Source organism: Pantherophis guttatus, chromosome 5, assembly GCF_059756535.1.
Source record: "Pantherophis guttatus breed Tessera chromosome 5, ASM5975653v1, whole genome shotgun sequence".
Classification (NCBI taxonomy): domain Eukaryota; kingdom Metazoa; phylum Chordata; class Lepidosauria; order Squamata; family Colubridae; genus Pantherophis; species Pantherophis guttatus.
The window spans coordinates 85805414-85828258 of NC_142067.1; the positions used below are offsets into that span (position 1 = coordinate 85805414).

The 22845-nt window shown below is 37.4% G+C and overlaps 1 long non-coding RNA gene across 2 annotated transcripts in view; it reads left to right on the top strand.

The window, feature by feature from the left end:
* Positions 1–1176: 1176 nt before the first annotated feature.
* Positions 1177–22845, top strand: part of LOC117676160 (uncharacterized) — a 49235-nt gene continuing 27566 nt past the window's right edge. For both annotated transcript variants that reach the window (XR_009621095.1, XR_004594361.2), the window contains exons 1-3: positions 1177–1350; positions 7074–7222; positions 8830–8875. This is a non-coding gene — a long non-coding RNA (uncharacterized LOC117676160). The remainder of the gene's footprint in view (positions 1351–7073; positions 7223–8829; positions 8876–22845) is intronic.

Sequence of the window (22845 nt, forward strand, 5' to 3'; positions counted from 1 at the left end):
TACCTACCTTAGAAAGGATGGAAGGTTGAGTCAACCTTGAGCCTGGTGAGAATTGAACTCACAGTAATTGCAGACAGCTGGAAGCTAAATACTACCTTTAACAGTAGCATTAGTCTGCTGCGCCACTTCAGGCATAGCCAGATAGCCATGTTAAAGTACAATACAGCAGTTACTGAAACAACAAAATAGTATGCCAGAATAAATAGCCGAGTCCTATTCTATCGTCGTAATGAGAGGAAAGTATAATGTTGCCCTTACAGTTTTACTGCAGGACAAGCCAAGAAAATTGAGTGGATTTCCTTGGCTTGTTTCCCTTCTCACTGTAAGCAGAAAAGCAGACTCTTGTATCAAATTCTGGGAAATCAAAAGTACTCAGTGGTAACTTGGTCAATAAGGCCCTAATCTGTATTCATCAATTGCTTTCCTTGACATACTGTATGCTGGGGTAGAGTTCATTGAATGGTAGATTTAGTCACATACCAAGTTGCCCTACTTACAGCAGGCACAGAATGTGCTCTTTTGCTGTTTCAAAAACACACCACACCATGTTGAGAAATAGTGTGACTGGTGGATGACAGGTCCAGAGGAGGTATTGTGAAGAGCATTGGGTTCTCCCTGCAAGTTCATGTCTGGGAGAGAACACCCAAGTGGGAATGGAGCATCAATAACAAGTGATCTGAATTCTTGCAAGGGAATGGTGCTGCTACATTGAATAATCATGACTAGAAGCATTAGGAAATGGCCTATGAAATAGATGCAATTGGGTAGCCACTGCATCAAATTAATAAAAACAATTAAAAATTGGCCACATGAAATTTCTTATTAGTTACAAATAGTCTGTAATGGCCTTACTGGTATGTTAGAACCAGCAATACCGTCAGCTCTCTTTCAAGTCAACTCTCTGGAATTTTGCCCACAGCTGACTGGAGTTGGAGCTAGACAGATTCCAACCCCCAATCACTATCATATCATTAAAAAAACATGTTTTATTCCTACTTTGCATCCATGACAAAAGCTGTGACAAGCAAATTTGGACACTATAACAGGAAAAGATCTCAAATTACTTCAGCTATGGGCTAAGAATGAGGTGAAGGCAATGTCATGAGAACAAGTCATAAACAATGGTTACTAGGACAACCTTTATGCTGTGGCTAGAGGACTTTAAGGATAAGCTCTTTATTACCTTCATCCATTGTAATTGTGTTTTTCCTAAGGTCCTTTCCCTAATGCTATATTGAAGTGTTTTCTACTCATCTTTGAGTTGTCAGAAAATTATACTGCCTGTTTCCCAATCTTGTTACTATTACCTGTGCTTTCTAGTTATGGCCTGGCAGCTGACTTCATTCTAAGGTAAAGGAAGACCATAGTTAGCAGGTTTTGTACATTTCAAGGCTGCCTTTGGACAGAATAAGCAAGAAAATATTACTTTAGCACTAGTATAACAAAGAATTATTTAATTCTGACTCACATATGGGTTGAGAATGAGATGAAAGCAGCACGGAATCAAGGCAGAAAAAGAGTTTGCCAGAGCAGGTGTGTGCCAGGATTAGGTCTAGGTGACAAGACTCTTAAGGATTCTTCAGTTTTATGCTTGAGAAGATTTAACATTTGAGTAGCAAGGAGGCAACAAGAAAGTATTTCCAGATTCTTTTAATACTAATCTTCTATACAACTTAATTGTAGTTTATTTATTTATTTATTTATTTATTTTTTAAATTAATCTTTGGGATGCTTTTAAAATTAAAAAATGGACAAAATAAAATGAATGAATGATAAAGCATGTATAATTAAAAATAAATCAGTGAGGTTACAGTTAATTTTTTTAAAGTATATACCTCAGTGAACTATACAATATTGAAAATGAAAGAACGCACGTTTCAGTTATACACATTTCAGCTAACCATTCATTCATCTGTTTTTTTAATTTGCTCCAATTGAGAAATTCTGATTAATTACAATCATACCAGTCGTGGGTTTCAAATTTTTTTACTACCGGTTCAGTGGGCGTGGCTTGGTGGGCGTGGCAGGGGAAGGATACTGTAAAATCTCCATTCCCTCCCAATCAGCTAGGACTTGGGAGGCAGAGAATAGATGGGGGTGGGGCCAGTCAGAATTTTTACTATCAGTCTCCAAACTACTCAGATTTTCCACTACCAGTTCTCCAGAACTGGTCAGAACCTGCTGAAACCCACCTCTGAATCATACCACTAAAGCATCATTAGTGTAATGCAAATTAAATTAATAAATATGAAAATATAAAAAGTAAAATAATAAAAAAAAATCAGTCAAAGAATTTTCATGACTTCATTTAAGAATCATAGGCCCACTTAAAACTATTCTATTTTAAATAGGTTTCTAATATTTAATATGGTAGATAATGATTGAATTTCTTGGTTTACTGAAAAAAATATTCTCTTTTAATACTTTAAAATTAACACTACAATTTCAAGATTATACTCCCATTATATTTCTAGCAGCAGGTAGCCCTCAAGTTACAACCACAATTGAGCCCAAAATTTATACTGCTAAGTAAAACATTTGTTAAGTGAATTTTGCCCTATTATATTACTTTTATTTATTTATTTATTGGTTCAATTTATATGCCGCCCTTTTCCAGAGACTCAGGGTGACTTACAATGCGTTAAGCAATAGCCTTCATACTTTTGTATATACCTGCTTAGTAGGGCTTTCCCCCACCCCAAAGCGGTGTTCTTTTTTTTAATTCAAAGTCAGCTTATTGCCCCCACAAACTGGGTCCTCATTTTACCTACCTCAAAAGGACCTTTTCTTGCCACATTTGTTAAGTGAATCATTTCATTTGTTAAGTTAATAAAATGGTTGTCAAGTAAATCTGGATTTCCCATTAACTTGACATCAGAAGCTCACAAAAGGTGATCACATAACCCCGGGACACTGCAACCATCATAAATATGAATCAGTTATTAAGCATCTGAATTTTGATCATGTGACCATGGGGATGCTGCAATGGTTGTAAGTGTGAAAAACGGTCATAAGTCACTTTTTTCAGTGTCATTGTAACTTTGAACTGTCACTAAATAAACTGCTGTAAGTCGAGGAGTACCTGTATTTTCATATACACCTTTGACTGATTAAATATGAAATGTTACCAATTAATTGAAGAAATAATAAGTTATTATTATTTCTTCAATTATTTGGTAACGTTTTATATTTAATTTTAGCTGCTTCCAAATTTCTTAGACAATCTATTGTTATATAATCAAAATGACAAAAATAAACTAAGTATAAGCTTGAAGAAACCGAGTACAGAGTCTTTAAAAAATGCAAATAATATTTTTGTAAGGAAAATCTTCTTATAGGGTGGGACTGAAAATGAGCATGAGGTTATCACAAGGGGATTTAAACCTTCTATGTGAGAAACATACATTACTACTGTATATCCCAGAAGAGAGCACAATTGACTGGAAACCAGCTGTCCCACCACATTGTTTCATTGAAGTGACTTACTCTTAGATAGTTTTCCAATTCAGAATTGCATGGAACTTTGTTTAAGAACAAGAGGCATCAGTCAAGATGAGCAGTGGTCTCTAACATTTCTGCATCATAATTAAATTTCCTTAAGTGTAGCTGAATGTTGGCATAGAGGTAGTCCTCAATTTATGACCACAGTTGAGCCCCAAATTTCTGTTGTTGAGACATTTATTAAGTGAATTTTGTCCCATTTTACAATCTTTCTTGCCACAGTTGTTAAGTGAATCACTGCAATTGATAAATTAGTAACTTGGTTGTTAAGTGAATCTGACTTCCCCATTGACTTTGCTTGTCAAAAGATTGCAAAAGTGATCACATGACCTTGCAACACAGCAATGGTCATAATTATGAACCAGTTGCCAAGCATCTGAATTTTGATCACATTATGGGGATTCTGCAAAGGTTGTAATTGTGAAAAATCATCAAAAGTCACTTTTTTCAGTGCTGTTGTAACTTTGAACAGTCACTAAATGAACTATTGTCAGTAGAGGACTACCTGTACTTGGCGCTCACACATTTAACTTCAACCGGGTGCAATACATCTCAGCATTGGTGTATTCTTTAAATGTAGTAAATTTGCATCAAGAAGTCTTTAGAGAATTTTGTAGAATAGTCAGTAGTGTCTGCAAGAAAGGGATGAGGGAATCGATTAACATCAGCAATGCCATGATGCAATCTCTGCCTGTATTCTATATGTGACCTGATGTTTCCCACATACCCCAAGGAGTGGATTTTGTAGTGCAAAATCCGCTTTCATCATTCTGATGAAAGTGATGAACTTGTCTGGATGCCCCTAGCAGTATCCCAGTCTTTGAAATGTGTTCCAGGATTCCTTGGGAATGCTGTCAATATGAAAAAGTTTCCATGAAAAAAAACCTACAGTGCCACGGCTTTGAGGGTTTTGTGTGCTCCTGCTTCCTATGCAATTCTGTATCAGTTTCTTAAGCAGAAAACTTCCCCTACTATCCTTCCTCATTTCTTAATGTAATTTAAACATCATTGAGATTGACTATTTTGAAAAATGAGTCTTCATGGAATTCTACTGTTTCATGGCCCATTGACTTTAGGATATTGCCATCTGTCTGAAATGACAATGGAAATGATATTCGCAGTAGGGAAAAACAAAACCCAGAAGATATATATTTTACAAGGTAGCTATAGCAGAAAAAGAGATCCAATAAATAATTCACTGAATAAAGTGAACATATGGTGTTTGACATAATTCTCAGCTGCAAATCTTGCTGGTAGAACTCTATCCCTCCACCCACAGTAAACTACTTGAAAAAAATTGTGGTCTCTTGAATGTTGCAAATATGTATATTAATTTATCTTTTTTAAAAAATGAAATTACAATCCTTAACCTAACTTCTATGATTTGCTGTGTTTGACTAATGCTGTTTAACAAGTAACAGTCTTTACTGCCTTATGCTGGTAAAATATGTTTTGGGTTGTTCAAATATACCTTAAAGTTGATTAGATAATTATTATAGTTCAAAGATTGAAAACTGTTTTATTTTTTCAGTGATCTTTTAAAATTAATTTAATTTCTGATCTAATTACACTTATATCTTTTATATACTTACCAAGTTATACCTTGGTAGTGGCTTTTATATCATCTTTGTTCAAGTCATTTGTATTTTCCAACATTGGATTCTCTTATGGCAGGCATGTCAAACTTACATCGTCACGGTGGCATCAGGTGACATATTGGAACTTTTTTCCCCTTCGCTAAACCATGTGTGGGGGTAGCCAGCGTGTGACCCATCCAGCTCATGGGCCGGGAGTTTGACAGCCCTGCTCTTATCTATTTGATTTTTAGAATAGAATAGAGTAGAATTCTTTATTGGCAAAGTGTGATTGGACACACAAGGAATTTGTCTTTGGAGCATATGCTCTCAGTGTACATAAAAAGACAAGATACACTCGTCAAGAATCACAAGGCACAACATCCAATGACAGTCATATGGTACAATAAGCAATCAAATCATACTAGGAAACAATATCAATATAAATCGCAAGGATATAAGCGACAAAGTTACAGTCATGCAGTCACAAGTGGGAGGAGATGGTGACAGGAACTATGAGAAGACCAATAGCAATAGTAATGCGTCCTTAGTGAATAGTTTGACAGTTTGAGGGAATTATTTGTTTAGCAGAGTGATGGTGTTTGGGAAAAAACTGTTCTTGTATCTGGTTGTCTTGGTGTACAGGGCTCTATAACGTCGTTTTGAGGGTAGGAGTTGAAACAGTTTATGTCCAGGATGCGAGGGGTCTGTAAATATTTTCACAGCCTTCTTTTTGACTCATGCAGTATACAGGTCCTTAATGGAAGGCAGGTTGGTAGCAATTGTTTTTTCTGCAGTTCTAATTCTGTGTCTGTCTTGTTGGGTTGCAGAACCAAACCAGACAGTTATAGAGGTGCAGATGACAGACTCAATAGTTCCTCTGTAGAACTGTATCAGCAGCTCCTTGGGCAGTTTGAGCTTTCTGAGTTGGCGCAGAAAGAACATTCTTTGTTGTGCTTTTTTGATTACGTTTTTGATGTTAAGTGTCCTTTTTAGGTCTTGAGATATGATAGAACCTGGAAATTTGAAGGTCTCTATTGTTGATACTGTGTTGTCTAGTATTGTAAGAGGTGGTAGAATGGGAGAGTTTCTCCTAAAATCTACCACCATTTCTACAGTTTTGAGTGTGTTCAGTTCCAGATTGTTCCGGTTGCACCACAAGGCTAGTTGTTCAACCTCCCGTCTGTATGCGGATTCATTGTTGTCTCGAATGAGACCAATCAATGTTGTATCATCTGGAAACTTCAGTAGTTTAACAGATGGATCATTTGAGATACAGTCATTGGTATATAGAGAGAAGTGGAGAAAGCACGCATCCTTGGGGGGCCCTGTGCTAATTGAACAGGTATCTGATGTGATTTTGCTTAGCTTCACTTGCTGCTTCCTGTCTGTTAGGAAGCTTGTGATTCACTTACAAGTGTGTTCAGGTACCTGTAGCTGATTTAGTTTAGTTAGAAAAATGTCCGGTATGATGGTATTGAATGCTGAACTAAAGTCTACAAAGAGGACCCTTGCGTAGGTCTTTGGAGACCCCACCTTTGTTGCTTTATAAGTCACTCAAAGTGGCAAACATATATAATACTCCTTTCTCTTCCTATTTTCCATACAACAATAACCCTGTGAGGTGGATTGGGCTGAGAGAGAGCAACTGGCTCAAAGTCACTCAGTTGGGTTTTGTGTCTAAGGCGGGACTAGAACTCACAGACTCCTGGTATCTGGGCCAGCACATTAGCCAATCACCATACCATAACTTGACTCTCTTATTATTATTATTATCATAATAAAGTGCATTAAGCAGATTTATACCCAGTATAATCATAACACCTAGTTTACAAACCACAGTGGTTCAATTCACATATCATATTATATTTCGCTTAGAGAAAATCTATTTTACTGTCACATAATCACACATTCTCTTGTATTTTTATGATATATATATGCTATGTTCAATCAAAGAAATTGTCTTTAAAGTAATCTGATGTTTCCATGCTCTTCCAGTATTTCACCTGTGAACAGTCTGTGTAATGAATATGACTACATAGCCCTTTGAATGCAGTTTCAGATGCAAATTGTAAAAGGAGCACTGAATACCATCCAGCCAAAGTCAAACATATTAAATTCCACCAATTGCAACAAGAGGAGTTTAAGTATGTCCATAACTTTCCCATTAAACTAAATTGCCTGGTCTTAAAAAGAATGAATGTTCTTGCTATCAAGTTTAAATGGTTTTTCTTGAAGATAGTTTGTTAAAATGGAGTGGAATTCAGAGGATGAACCAGAAAGCTCATGTATCTGTTCAATATCAATGGATAAGCGGGGACAGGGGAATGGACTCCTATTATCCTATTGGGACAAAACCAATGAATAGTAAAGTACTGGATCAGATATTTCCTGAGAACTCATTGAAAATACATCAGTGGGTAAGCAACTGTTTGTTAAATGAGAAACTTTATAGAGGTTTCTTGTGCTACATGCTACTGCATGGTAAATCTGATCTGAAAAAATATTTTTTTATCTTTAATATTAAATTACAAATATATATTTAATAATATTTACCAAAAGTGCTAGATTTTAATCATAATTGATGATAATCCTGTTATGCTATAGACATTGAAATTGTCTTGTGACTTTTGCAGGAAAAAATATGCTTCAGATTTTAAGAGCTGTATTTTTAACTACTGCAAATTATTAAGTTTCCCCTCAAACTTAATAACGTAACAGGGATCAAATGACAGCAACTTAGAACTAAGTAAACCTGAAGGGCTCACAACATACAACAGAATCTAGGAATACAATAATTGTATAAATTGCATAAAACTGAGTAAAAAGTTAATAAAAACTGATTTATACATATAATATTCTGCTCTATTTTTATTTTACTTTAACATTAATTGATTATTGCAAAGAAGTATTTCTGCTTAGTCATTTACTGACTGAATTAATATACCGTGTTTTCTCCTAAAATAAGACCCTGTCTTATATTTCTTTGAACCCTGAAATAAGCGCTTGGCCTTATTGCCATACACTCAAAAGCCCGATTGGGCTTATTATCAGGGGATGTCTTATTTTGGGGGAAACAGAGTATCATTAATATATCATATGACTGTAACCAAAAGTGATTGCAGTTTTTAAAAAAATCAGTAAAATATATGCCTAATTGTGTGGAATGTGGTATAAATTTGGAAGAGTTAATAAAGCAGTTAAATATTTAAAAAAGAAATTGTAAGGAAAACACTTTTGCAAAGCCACAAACCAAGCTATAACTTGGCATTTCTTACATTTCCAACTCCAAAGCAATGGTTAGATTGCTGTTCTCTTAAGGTTCTCAAATAAAGCTTGGATGCCTTTCTCCAAGGGAGTATCCCTATGGTAAGGCCTTTACTAATTTCATATGTTTTTATTGCCACTGTATAAATCTTCAAGTAAAAGTTTTATATTATAGTGTTGACACATTTTTTTTTAACCTTCTGGCACCTGCATTCTACTTACTCTGTTTTCACTTCACATACCTCAACTTCTTGGAGAATATGAAAGAAGTATTAGAGCAGAAAAGGAAATAGTCAAAGTTATTCTGTTCCAGAATTCATATAGTGTAATAGGTAGCAAATGATTATCTCATAGTTTAGAATCCAATCAAATTCTCAGTGCCAATTAATTTTCAACATTGGTTTGTTTGGTTTAATATCCATTGAAAAATAGCGATAGAGGAATCTGTGTTTATAATCTGAGTATTATTTTTATAAATTTTTTTCAGAATCAAAATGAAAGAAGAAAAAAATAAAAATTCCACAGAAACTGAGGTATGTGCAGAATATAATGGTGCACACAGTCCTGAGAGCCCTTAAGGCTGCACATATAACACCACTTCTGTATGAGCTGCATTGGTTACCAAGTTGCTTCCAGATCCAATTCAAGGCATTGATTGTTACCTGTAAAGCCCAGATGGCATGGGTCCAGGGTATTTTAGGAGCCATCTCTTCCCAATGGGACTAGCCCGCTCCATTCACACCAGCGGAAGAGGCATGCTATGGATCCCATCTGTTAAGGAACTCCGACAGATGGGTTCAAGGAGAATAGCCTTTTCTGCTGCAGCCTCATCTCTGTGAAACATTCTATCATCAGAGGTGAGAAGTGCTCCCTTTTGACCTTTTGGAAGGGTATTAAAACTTGGCTTTGCCAGTTGGCCTGGAGCGCCAAGGGGAGCACTCACTGGTGGAGGTGGTTGACAGTGTAAGAAGACGTCATCCCCATCCTGTCCATCTCTTAGTTCTGGTTTCAGTATAGTTTTTAAATTTTTAATATGTGTAGTTGTAATGTTTAGACATTTTAATTATTTTTCTACTTATTTTATAATCTGTAATCTGTATAGTCACCTTACAGGGGAGATGGAAGCATAAAAATGTAATAAATAAAATAAATGATGTGGTCAATTAATAAGGCTTGTTAGACGGTAGTCTTCGTTCTTCCTTTTGAACAGAGTGTAGAGTAGCATAAGATGACCATAGACTTCATATTACCTGGATGTTTATAGCACTGGTTACCAACCTTTGCGGCTCTGTGGACTGGCAGCAGCAGCAGTGTGGTGGGGGAGAAGGGATGATTTTGCATGCATACTCTCTGCTTGCACAAATGAAACTTTGCACGCTTGCCCACCAATTGTGTGGCCCAATTCCCAACAGGCTGCAGACCAGTACTGGTCTACAGACTGGGAGTTAAGGACTCCTGGTTTATAGCATTCAGAAGTTTCAGGGAAAGGTTAAACTGCTTTCAGTTTCTTCAGGAGTCTTAAATAGTAGCTAAAAAATCTGCTTAAAATAAGATCAGTTAACTATGAAAAAAAAGTGGCCTTAAACCAATAGCCTTCGTGCCCTTGTAAGTTGTAATTAACTATTCAAACTATTATTCAATTCTCTTCTGGGTTGTGGGGACTCTTCCAATCAGACTCTCACTTGTAATCAATGTCAATTTTACCTGCTAACATTCAGGACAGTCTCTATACTGTAAGGTGACCAGATTTTAACATTGGTAAAGAGGGACATTGTGGGCGTGGCTTATTTTGTGGGCGTGGCTAGCTGGTCATGTGACTGGGTGGGCGTGGCTAGCTGGTCATGTGACCCGGTGGCCATGGCTATGTGTATAGGGTAAGGTGAACAGATTTTAACATTGGTAAGAAGGACACCATTGTGGGCGTGGCTTATTGTGTGGGCATGGCTTGGAGGCCATGTGACTGGGTGGGCGTGGCTAGCTGGTCATGTGACCGGGTGGCCATGGCTATGTGTATAGGGACTACTCAGAGGGCTGAAAAGTCATTTCTGACAGGTCCTCACACTTTTGACTGGTCCTCACACTTATGACCATCCTCACATTTATGCCCGTGCAGCATTCTTAACAACCATGTCACTCATTTCACAACTGCTTCTCTTCACCATGGTGACAAGATAGGGCAAAAACGTAAAATTTGAGGACAGTCGTAAGTTCGAGGACTGGTCAAAAGTGCGAGGACCAGTCAAAAATAACTTTTTCAGCCCTCCGATAGTCCATATGCACAAAAGGACTAACCAGAGGGCTGAAAAAAGTCATTTCTGACAGGTCCTCGCACTTTTGACTGGTCCTCACACTTATAACCATCCTCATATTTATGCCTGTGCAGCATTCTTAACAACCATGTCACTCATTTCACAACTGCTTCTCTTCACCATGATGACAAGATAGGGCAAAAATGTAAAATGTGAGGACAGTCGTAAGTTCGAGGACTGGTCAAAAGTGTGAGGACCAGTCAAAAATAACTTTTTCAGCCCTCTGAGTAGTCCATATGCACAAAAGGATATATTATATTATTCTATATTATACCCCTTCCCATTGTCATCTATTTTTATATCCATCCTCACATTGGTTAATTATGTAATTATGTAATACAGTTGTTTAATACAAATTCAACATTTTAATATAAATCAATTAGTTATATAACTATCTTTTTTGTATATTAATCAATATGAACATGAATATTCCAATTATTTCCATGCAATCCAATTTCTTACAAATCAATTAATTATATCTATCAATAATAATAAACCAAATAATTTCCCCCATATATACCTCCAAACCACAACTTAATTGCTGGGTCGCCCGCCCCTCCTCCCATCCGCGCGGCATCAGCCTACCCTAGCCCAGGGCTGGGCAATTGTGGCTCTTTTACAATGTTTGGACTTCAACTCCCGCCGAGCCCATTCTGGGGAATTGTGGAGAATTCTGGGAGTTGAAGTCCACAAGTCTTAAAGCTGCCAAGGTGGGAGACATCAAGCATGAGGCTGGCCAAGTATCCTCCTTGAGAGACAACAGTTGAACATCAGGAGAGCTGTAAGAGGGCAGGGCTACATTTGGAAATTTTCGCATTTTTGCAGGTGGTGCATTACGATCTGGTGTCTGCAATGGAGAGCAAAATCCGGCTTCTTCTCTCCGCTGTAAGGGCGGCATCAGGATTCCACCTTGGTATATTTGCAGCACAAGGCAGCCCTCCTCTCCTGTCGCTTGGGACTCGGAGCGGTAAACAGCGTCTGGTTCGGGGAGCAGCCGGATTTTGCTCTCCATTGCTCTCTCGGCCCCCTGCAAGCTCTCGTCTCTCGAGGAACGCTCCCTGAAATGGCGCGGGAAAATTTGGTTGGGCTTCTCGAGAGATGAGAGCTTGCAGGGGACCGAGAGAGCAATGGAGAGCAAAATCCGGCTGCTCCCTGAACCAGACGCTGTTTACCGCTCCGAGTCGGCAGGAAACGAGGGCTGCCTTGCGCCGCAAATATACCAAGGTTTTTTTTTTTTAACACTGATCAGCTGTAGGTCGGCCCTTTGAAGCCCCGCGGCAAGAGTTCAAACAGTTTTTTTTCCCTCTAGCCATCAGCGGGGACTCAGGAGGCAGAATGAAAAATCGGGACTTTTTTAAAATGCCGCGGGACGCGGGACAAATTGCTCAAAAGCGGGACTGTCCCGCCAAAAGCGGGACGTCTGGTCACCTTACTATACTGGTCTACTATCAGCTTCTTCTAAGAAAAAAACAAGCCACTGATGATAACTACTGGTAGTAAAGAACTTTTCATAAGAAAAAGTAGGATGACTACCATAAAAGTATCCAACACACGTAGTCCTCACTTATGGACTACCTCAATGAGAAGCAGTTCAAAGTTATGTGCTGAAAAAGTATGTTTTAAACTGGTCCTTGAATTTATGGCTACTGCAGTTGCTGCAGTCACATGATACTTATTTGGGCATTTTGCAACTAACACACACTGCAAACTTCACAGCTAGCTTTTGGCAAAGTCAGTAGAGAAGCCAGCAGGAAAGTACAAGTTGTGGTCACATGATGTTGTGCTTAAAGAACCATAGTGATTCACTTAATTAACTACCACAGTGGAACTAATGTCATAGGTTTGGCACAGTTATGTAATGTTTCACTCAATGACGACATTATTTATCAATGGAATTGCTGGTCCCAAAAGCAGTCAGTAAGTGAAGACTATCTATAAAAAAGTAAAACAAATACAAAATGCATCACTTCCCACTTTAAGACTATTGCAAAATATTGTTTCATATGAATGTATCCAGCTATCTACAGTACCTATCTCTCTCTCTGCCTCTCCCTCTCCCATCAACTATCTAAAAACTATCTTCTAAATTCACAACAGTGTAATAATGTCTGTATTATTATTCTTGCTATCATTTATTGTCAGTAATTTTATTATTTAATTATATTTGAGTAACTAACATATAGTGTTCACAATATGATTTCAGGTATTTATAAGTAGATGAGAGGGATATAGAAATCAGCTTCCCCTTTACACACATATACGTCAAATCTGTCAGAAAGAAGGGAAACTCTATTTATTTATTTATTTCAATTTATATACAAGTAGTCCTCAACTTACAATAGTTCATTTAGTGACAGTTCAAAGTTACAATGGCATTGAAAAATGTGACTTATCACCATTTTTCACACTTAAGACCATTGTAGGATCCCCATGGTCACGTGATCAAAATTCGGATACTTGGCAACTGACTCATATTTATGACGGTTGCAATGTCAGGGGTCTTGTGATCCCCTTTTGTGACTTTCTTACAATCAAGGTCAATGGAGAAGCCAGATTCATTTGACAATCATGTGATTAACTTAACAACTGCAGTGGTTCACTTAACAATTGTGGGAAGGAAGGTTGTAAAATGAAGCAAAATTCACTTAACAAATGTGAATTAACACTTAGCAACAGAAATTTTGGCCTCAATTGTGGTCATAAGTCAAGGACTACCTATAGTAACCCATCTCAAATACATAATTCTGAGTAGCTCACAACAATTAAAAACAATATAAAAAATACCAGAATCCTCAAAGATTTAAAATACCATATAAAAACCATATAACATAATTCCTATCTGAGGTATTGTAATATCCAAAAGCACTTCACACAGATACTGTACTGGCTCTCTCACATTCCTGAGTCCTCATACCAGTGATGGGTTGCCCCTGATTCGGACCAGTTCACAAGAACCAGCAGTACAACCGGAAGGAGGCTCTGCACACTGACCCGGACGTCATCATAGGAGATCTGCACATGCGAACTGGTAGTAAAGGTAAGTAGAACCCACCCCTGTCTCATACCCAAAACCAAAACCTTATGAAAGACCAACAATCTCTGGTGATTGTTGTTCCAAAACATGGGGCCTATGATGGAGAAGACTGTTTCCTGGGGATAACACTACCTAGCTGATGGGACCATGTAGCTTGCTTCTTCTGCCAGATATGAGGAAATGGGTAGATGTCATTGAAGAGAGGTAGTCCCTGAAATAAATGGCAGCAGGATTTGAACATGACAGAAGAAAAATAAATTTACTAGCAGGAATATTGTTAAAATATAAACAATAAGCACCCCTAATCTAAAATTGTGCAATTTAACTAATATTAATATACTCCATTGAAAACAAGGAGACTGTGTTCTAGCTACCGAAATACATCTAAGATAAGCTAGAATATATCACATAAAATTGTTTATTTTAACAGTGGTTTGTCAAACTTGTTATAATGACTATAGCTTGCCTCCCAGAGTTGTGGGTGATCACTGTAGATTTTTAAAAATAGATTAGACAACCATTTAACTGAGATGGTATAATGTCTTCTGCTTTGAGCAAGGGGTTGGACTAAAAAACCTGTAAAGTCTCTTGTAGCTTTTTGATTCTATGTTCCATGTTTACACATAACATAATAAAGAATGGTTTATAAGCCACAATGATTGACACATTCCTTTAAGCCAAAATAATACAGATTGGAAGTTCATGGGAATCCAACCAATATCTGTGGTTCCCTCATATATTATATTCTTATTTTCAGATGCTTTTTCAACAGAAATTGGGGAGGGAGGGAAAGTTGTATGTTTGATTAGAAGTCTGGAAATCTGTTCTCCTGATGACTCATTGGACAGGATTATCCATCCACAATCATCCAGAATAAACATTCAAAAAACATAATATATCTGAAAAAAAATTCAATGAAATTGATAGCTTATCTAATTTTTTTTTTTGGTGCTATTCTGTTCTAAAATGGTGGGACTTACTTTCTGAAGAGCCTTACTAGTTTTGAATTACTTGTTTGTTATTATTGTTGTTCAATAATTGCTCTCTAATACTAATTTACTGTTATTAATGTTCTCTAATATTAATTTACTGCAAAGGAATGAGTCATAACTTAATGTTAAAAAAATTCATTGGGATGCTTGTACTTTCTGATGCAGAAGTTATTAAATATATTAATGCTGCAGGAAAATGATGTGCTCCTGATTCTGCTTATTTTAGGATGAATATCAGATCTTGTTTCAAAGGATTAACTTCCTGCTGCAAAGCATTAGCTGGGCTTTCTTACATAAACAAAAGCAAAAATAATCCTCTCTTTCATATCTTTTTTTCTAAGAAGTTAGAATCTGACTGTGCATGTCTTTTCGAGTTGACTGAGGCACAGTCCAGCATGATTATCTGGGAAGAGATAAAAAACCAAGTGAAATCAAAGACATCACTTTTGACTCAGCATCTATCCTTTGGAACAACATACAGTCAGGTCCAGAAATATTGGGACATCGACACAATTCTAACATCTTTGGCTCTATACACCACCACAATGGAGTTGGAATGAAACAAACACAATATGCTTTAACTGCAGACTGTCAGCTTTAATTTAAGGGTATGTACATCCAACTCAGGTGAATGGTGTAGGACTTACAGCAGTTTGCATATGTGCCTCCCACTTGTTAAGGGACCAAAAGTAATGGGACAGAACAATAATCATAAATCAAACTTTCCCTTCTTAATACTTGGTTGCAAATCCTTTGCAGTCAATCACAGCCTGAAGTCTGGAACGCATAGACATCACCAGATGCTGGGTTTCATCCCTGGTGATGCTCTGCCAGGCCTCTACTCAACTGTCTTCAGTTCCTGCTTGTTCTTGGGGCATTTTCCCTTCAGTTTTGTCTTCAGCAAGTGAAATGCATGCTCAATGGGATTCAGGTCAGGTGATTGACTTGGCCATTGCATAACATTCCACTTCTGTCTGTTCAAAAACTCTTTGGTTGCTTTTGCAGTATGCTTTGGGTCATTTTCCATCTGCACTGTGAAGCGCTGTCCAATGAGTTCTGCAGCATTTGGCTGAATGTGAGCAGATAATATTGCCCGAAACACTTCAGAATTCATCCTGCTGCTTTTGTCAGCAGTCACATCATCAATAAATACAAGAGAACCAGTTCCATTGGCAGCCATACATGCCCACGCCATGACACTACCACCACCATGCTTCACTGATGAGCTGGTATGCTTAGGATCATGAGCAGTTCCTTTCCTTCTCCATACTCTTCTCTTCCCATCACTCTGGTACAAGTTGATCTTGGTCTCATCTGTCCATAGGATCTTGTTCCAGAACTGTGAAGGCTTTGTTAAATGTTGTTTGGCAAACTCTAATCTGGCCTTCCTGTTTTTGAGGCTCACCAATGGTTTACATCTTGTGGTGAACCCTCTGTATTCACTCTGGTGAAGTCTTCTCTTTTTTTTTTTTTTTATTGCAAAAGTTTTACAATTACATTTTCACCCCTTTTTTCACCCCCCCACCTCCCTCCCCAAACTTCCCATCCTCCCTAACCCTCCCTAACCCTCCCCCCCAGACTTCCCTATTATGTACTCATAACTAATAATACTGATATATATACCTGAACCCATCCCTCCCCCTATATTATTTTCCCTCTTTATCTCTTTACATTAAGATATTTCTAATACATTATTTTCAAATAAAAGCTATTTGGTACTTTCTAGTTTGGTATTTGTTCTGAACATATTCTATCCACCTTTTCCATTCCCATTCATAAGTCTCTTGTGAACAATCTTTTAAATATGCTGAAATCTTCGCCATCTCTGCAAAACTGGCCATCTTCAAAGTCCATTCCTCGATAGTAGGCAAAGCTTCATTCTTCCAATATTTACCTATCAACAATCTTGCTGCTGTTATCATATACAATATTAATTTTATTTCACCCCGTGTAAAACCCTTAACTATACCCAATAAAAACAATTGTGGAGAAAATTGAATTTTTTTCTTCAAAACATTCTGCATGACCCACCATATTTTTATCCAAAAAGCCTTAACTTTCCTACAGGTCCACCAAACATGATAATACGTAGCATCCAAACATTCGCATCTCCAACATTTTGGCTGAACATTAGGGTACATACATGACAGCTTTTTAGGATCTAAATGCCATCTATAAAACATTTTATAAAAATTTTCCCTCAGATTCTGCGACTGTGTAAATTTAACATTCTGAACCCAAATTTTTTCCCATGTTTCCAACATCACTGGTTCTTCAAAATTTTGTGCCCACTTAATCATACAATCTTTAACTAATTCCGTTTCTGAATCCCTTTCTAGCAAAACATTATAAAGCCTTTTAATATGCATTGGACCTTTCTGTCTTATATGTCTAACCAATTCTTCCTCATGCAACATAATACCAGTTTTTTGGTCCTCTTTCCATCTCAATTGTAATTGATTATATTGTAACCAAGTTAAATTAATCCCTTCGTCCAACAGTGTCTGCAAGGTCTTCAGCTGCCATCTACCCGCATCTGTAAAAAGAACCTCTTTGTATAAACCCCCCCCGAGTGACATTATATTTGTATTCCACAAGGTATGACCAAGATCCAGCCATAGCGGTATTTTATAGTCCCATTTGAGTCGGTGCTTCTTCCAAACTCTCATCAAAGAGTCTCTAAGTATATGACTTTTAAATACTTTATCAACTTTGTCATCATAAAATAGGTAAGCATGCCATCCAAATTCAAGATCAAAACTTTCTGCATTCAATATTCCAGCCTTTTTACTTCCAAACCAATCACTTGTTAAAGTTAAAGCTGCTGCATCATAATATAACTGTAGGTTTGGAAGTTTAAGGCCTCCTCTTTCTGGAACATCTTGCATAATTTTCAATTTCACTCTCGGCTTTTTGTCGTTCCAGACAAACTTATTAAGTCCAGTTTGCCAAACTTTCAGTTGTTTATCACTTTTAAGCACCGGAATCATTTGAAACAAAAACAGAAATCTTGGCAAAATGTTCATCTTAACTGCTGCTATTCTTCCAAGTAAAGACAGTTGCAGCTTTTTCCAAGTCTCCATGTCTTTCTGAACCTCTCGCCACAACACCTCATAGTTATTTTGAAACAATTTCATGTTTGATTCTGCAACCTGAACTCCAAGATATTTTACCTTAGGTACAATTTCAAAACCTACCCTCCTTTCAAGCTCATGTTTACGATCTTGTGTCATATTTTTGACTATCATTTTAGTCTTTTTTGAATTCACTCTAAAACCTGAAACTCTACCATAGTCTTGTATAATGTCGTTCATCAGGATTGTTGATTCCATTGGTTGTGATAGGGTAACCACCAGATCATCTGCAAATGCCTTTATTCTATAATCCTCTTGCCTTATCATTATGCCTTTCAAAATTTTTGAGTCCCGTATTGTATTTAGCAAGACTTCCAATGTTAAAATAAATAAAAGTGGGGACAACGGACATCCCTGTCTTGTTCCTTTTTCAATTTTAAACTCTGTCGTCAAACTTCCATTAATAATAATCTGTGCTTTTTGCTCTTGATAAATTGCTGAGATCGCCTGTATAAATTGGTCCCCAAAGCCCATCTTTTTTAAAGTCTTTAGTAGAAAATTCCAATCCACTCTATCAAAGGCCTTCTCCGCATCCAAAAAAACCAGCACTGCAGAAATCTGTTTATTCTTGTCAAGATATTCCAATAAGTCTATTACTTGCCTTACATTGTCCTTCATATATCTGCCCTCAATAAATCCCGCTTGGTCCGCATGAATCACCTTTTGGATTACTGGCATCAACCTGTTGGCTAATACCTTCGCATAAATTTTATAGTCTGTGTTCAAAAGAGATATTGGTCTATAGTTCTCTGGTTTTTTAGGACCAACTTGTTCTTTTGGTATCAAAGATATATAAGCAGTTGTCCAAGATGGGGGTATTTTGCCCCCTTGTTGAATATTGCAAAATAAATCTCTAAGTTGTCCCACCATTTCAGCTTGTAAAGTTTTGTAATACACTGCGGTCAAACCATCCGTGCCAGGAGCTTTGGCTGTTTTTAGCTGTTTAATTGCTGCTGTTATCTCCTCCTCTGTTATAGGATAATTCATTCTTTCCTTTTGTTGATCAGTAATTTTTGTAACTCTCTTATCCTTTAAATATTTTTCTATAAGTCCATTCTGCACCTCTTCTTTGGCATATAGTTTAGTATAATAATCCACAAAAGCTTCTTTAATTAGTTTTTGTTGAAAGATTTCTTTCCCTCCAATATCAATACTATCAATAGTCCGTATACTTTGTTTTTTCCTCAATGTGTAAGCCAACCATCTGCCCGGTTTGTTAGCGTTGCAAAATGTATTATGCTTCGCGTATTGTAAACTTGTTGCAACTTGTTCCGCCATAAGCATTTGAAATTGGTCTTTCAAAAGTTTTATAGCACTTCGTATTCTTTCATCTGTTGGGTTTTTAATAAGTAACTGTTCTTTATTCTTTATTTCCATTTCCAACTCAAATCTTTTCTTTTGTCGGAACAGTCTATGTTTAGAATTCATGTAGATGAGTACCCCTCTCATATAAGCTTTACTTGCATCCCAAACAATTTCAATTGGGGTACCTTTATTCAAATTTATTTCAAAAAATTCTTTCAAATGCTTTTTAAGTTCTATTGTATTTTTTTCATATCTAAACAAGTTCTCATTTAATCTCCAAGAACGTCTCTCAACCTTATCCATCTCAATTTCTATCCATACAGGGCTATGGTCAGTCAGAGTTCTTGGACAAATCTTTGTTCTTTTTGTCTTAACAAGTAGATCATTTGACAACAGGATAAAATCAATCCTAGAAAAAGATCTATGTCTATCCGAAAAAAAAGTGTAGTCCAATTCATTTGGATTATGTATTCTCCAAACATCTTTTAATTCCATATCTTCTTTCATATCAAAAAAAGTCTGTGGTAGTCTAATTCTAGACTTTGCCAAGCTCTTTTTATCTAGTTTAGAATCAATTACTCCATTCCAGTCTCCCATAATTAAAATAGATCTATAGTCCCATTGCAATATTTTAGTATGTAACATCTTATAAAAATAATCCTGTTGTTGGTTGGGAGCATAAATTCCAATCAAAAAAATTTGACCATTTGCTGTGAGCAATTCAATTGCTACAAACCTACCATCTTGATCTGCTTCTATAACTTTCACTGTTAATTTTTTATTTACATAAATAACCACACCATTCTTTTTCTGCGAAGTTGAAGATATATAATGTGCTCCTAGTTTTAAGTTTATCAAATATTTTTGATCTTGAGTTGTGATATGCGTTTCTTGTAAACATATTATATCATTATTAAATTGTTTCAAATATGTAAATAATTTCTTCCTTTTCTGTGCTGAATTCAACCCATTGACATTCCAAGATAGACACTTAAAGGTCATCAGCCTCTTTCTGGAGCACAGAGCAAAATATTTGAAGTTCATCCGAGAGCTTCGATCTCGCTCCTCCCATAGCTCCACTCTCTTGTACGGTACTCTTAACTGCCTTCTTGTCTTGTCTTTCCTGTTGTTGTTGTTGCTTTTGTTTAAGTAGCTTGGATTGGGCTCTAGTTATACGTTGATCTTTAACTTCTGTCAACTGAATCAAATCCAAAATTGGAGAAGAATCCAACAAGGGCTCACTCAGAAAATCTCCTTCTGCACTTTGCACATTTTCTAATTCCTGCTTAGACTGTTCTTTCAATTGCCTCTCTTCACTCTCCTTAATCTCCAAAACTGTAGATGTACGTGGAGATGGTGTTCTTTCCTTAAGAATAGTACTGTAAAAGTGTTGTGCCTTCTCCACGGTATTCAACCGATATCCTTCTCCCTTATATCTAAAAATTATCCCAGCTGGTGCGTCCCACCGGAAGGGTATCTGTAAATTTCTCAATTCCTTAACAAGAAAACCAAATTCTTTTCTAGCTTTCAGCATTTTAGGAGGTAATTCTTTAAAAATTTCAAGTCGTGAGCCCCCCACTTGTACAGAAGTGTGAAAAGATTTTTGCAGGATATCATTTCTAATTTCTCTCTCAGTAAAGTATATGACCACATCTCTAGGCAATTGTCTTTGTCTGGCCACCCAAGAGTTCACTCTGTAAATTTTATCTATTTTATGAAATACCAAATCAGGATTAGCTTGTAAAATCTTAGCCAAGGCTTCAGAGCAAACCTGTCTCAAATCCTGTCTCTCCTCCTCTCGAATTCCCCGAAGCCGTATGGCAAATTCCATCGCCCGGAATTGTATCATAACAATCTCATCTTCAATTCTCTGCATTTTATTGTCAACTTCATCAATTTTATAATCATTGTCTTTCATCTTAACATTAACTTCTGATTTGAATTCTTCAACTTTAAAATCAACTTTCCCAATAAATTCTGCCAGGCCAGACGCCACTTCTGATATTTTTTTGGTCACCTTATTTTGATTCTGTTTCACCATGTCTTTAACTTCATTAATTTCCTGCATAAATTCCTGATGTGATTTTTGAAGTTTATCATCTATCTCCTGTTGACATTTTTGAAATTTGTCATCCAGAGTTTTAGAAATAAATTCTTTTAAATCTCCCACATCAAATTCTTTTTTCTGAGTTTGTAGCTGTTGAGCAGGGGGAAGTTGCATTTGATGTTTGTGTGTGGGGGATCCCCCCCCTAATGCCTTCCCTTCCTGCTTCTTTGAAGCCATCCTGGCTCGTGATCTAGTTTTTCTAAAGAGGGAAGTTCCTTTTCCTTTCCCTCCTGCACAAAGACTTCTAAAAAAGTCCCCCAGATTTGATCAAACAAGGGTTAAAATAAAGCAAAGTCCAATATTGAAAAGGGAAAAAATTTCCCAGTTATTTCTCTTATAACAAGCAAGGCAGCTTAGTAGCAACTTGGAAACTTTGTAGCAAAACAAAGTAACTTCACCAATCCACACTCGCTGGCTCGTTAACTCTGAAGCTAGGCGCCATGTTTTTTCAAAGCACTTTCACTCATTCGCATTTTCTCAGATTGAAAAGTCAACAAAGTGCTAATACTTGCGTTTCCAAATTTCAGGATTCAGGTAGTTTCGCTGTTTATTAAAGCTGGTTCTTTCGCTTTAAGTTTCCTGCAGCCGGCTTGTTCTGCAGAAGCAGAATCGTCCCACGCCGCCCGGAGTCTCAGCAGGTTGGAAGGGAGCCGCGCCTGTTTCCTCCCCAGAAACGATTCCCTGGGGGGTTACAGGGGCTCGACCTGTGCCCTGCTATCTCTCCTCCAACAATCCTCAGGATTTTGAAGTTTTCGAGCCGCTTCTCGATCGCGAAGCAGCTCTACAGGCGGCGGGGCTGGCGGAGCTTCAAAGAGCGCCGCCGTCGCCGAAGACAAGGAAACCGGAAGAGTGAAGTCTTCTCTTGATTGTTGACTTCGACACACATACACCTACCTCCTGGAGAGTGTTCTTGATCTGGCCAACTGTTGTGAAGGGTGTTTTCTTCACCAGGGAAAGAATTATTCGGTCATCCACCACATTTGTTTTCCGTGGTCTCCCGGATCTTTTGGTGTTGCTGAGCTCACCGGTGCATTCCTTCTTTTTGAGAATGTTTCAAACAGTTGTTTTGGCTATGCCTAATGTTCTTGCTATCTCTCTGATGGGTTTGTTTTGTTTCTTCAGCCTAATGATGGCTTGCTTCACTGATAGTGACAGCTCTTTGGATCTCATCTTGAGAGTTGACAGCAACAGATTCCAAATGCAAATAGCACACTTGAAATGAACTCTGGGCCTTTTATCTGCACATTGTAATTGGGGTAATGAGGGAATATCACACACCTAGCCATGGAACAGCTGAGAAGCCAATTGTCCCATTACTTTTGGTCCCTTAACAAGTGGGAGGCACATATACAAACTGCTGTAAGTCCTACACCGTTCACCTGAGTTGGATGTACATACCCTCAAATTAAAGCTGACAGTCTGCAGTTAACGCACATTGTGTTTGTTTCATTCCAACTCCATTGTGGTGGTGTATAGAGCCAAAGATGTTAGAATTGTGTCGATGTCCCAATATTTCTGGACCTGACTGTAACTGCTGTGATTCAGTTGGTCCCAAACTTGTTGGCCTTGTTGGTCTTAGAAACTTTATTATTCCTGTAAGTGTTGTCCTACAATTGATTTGG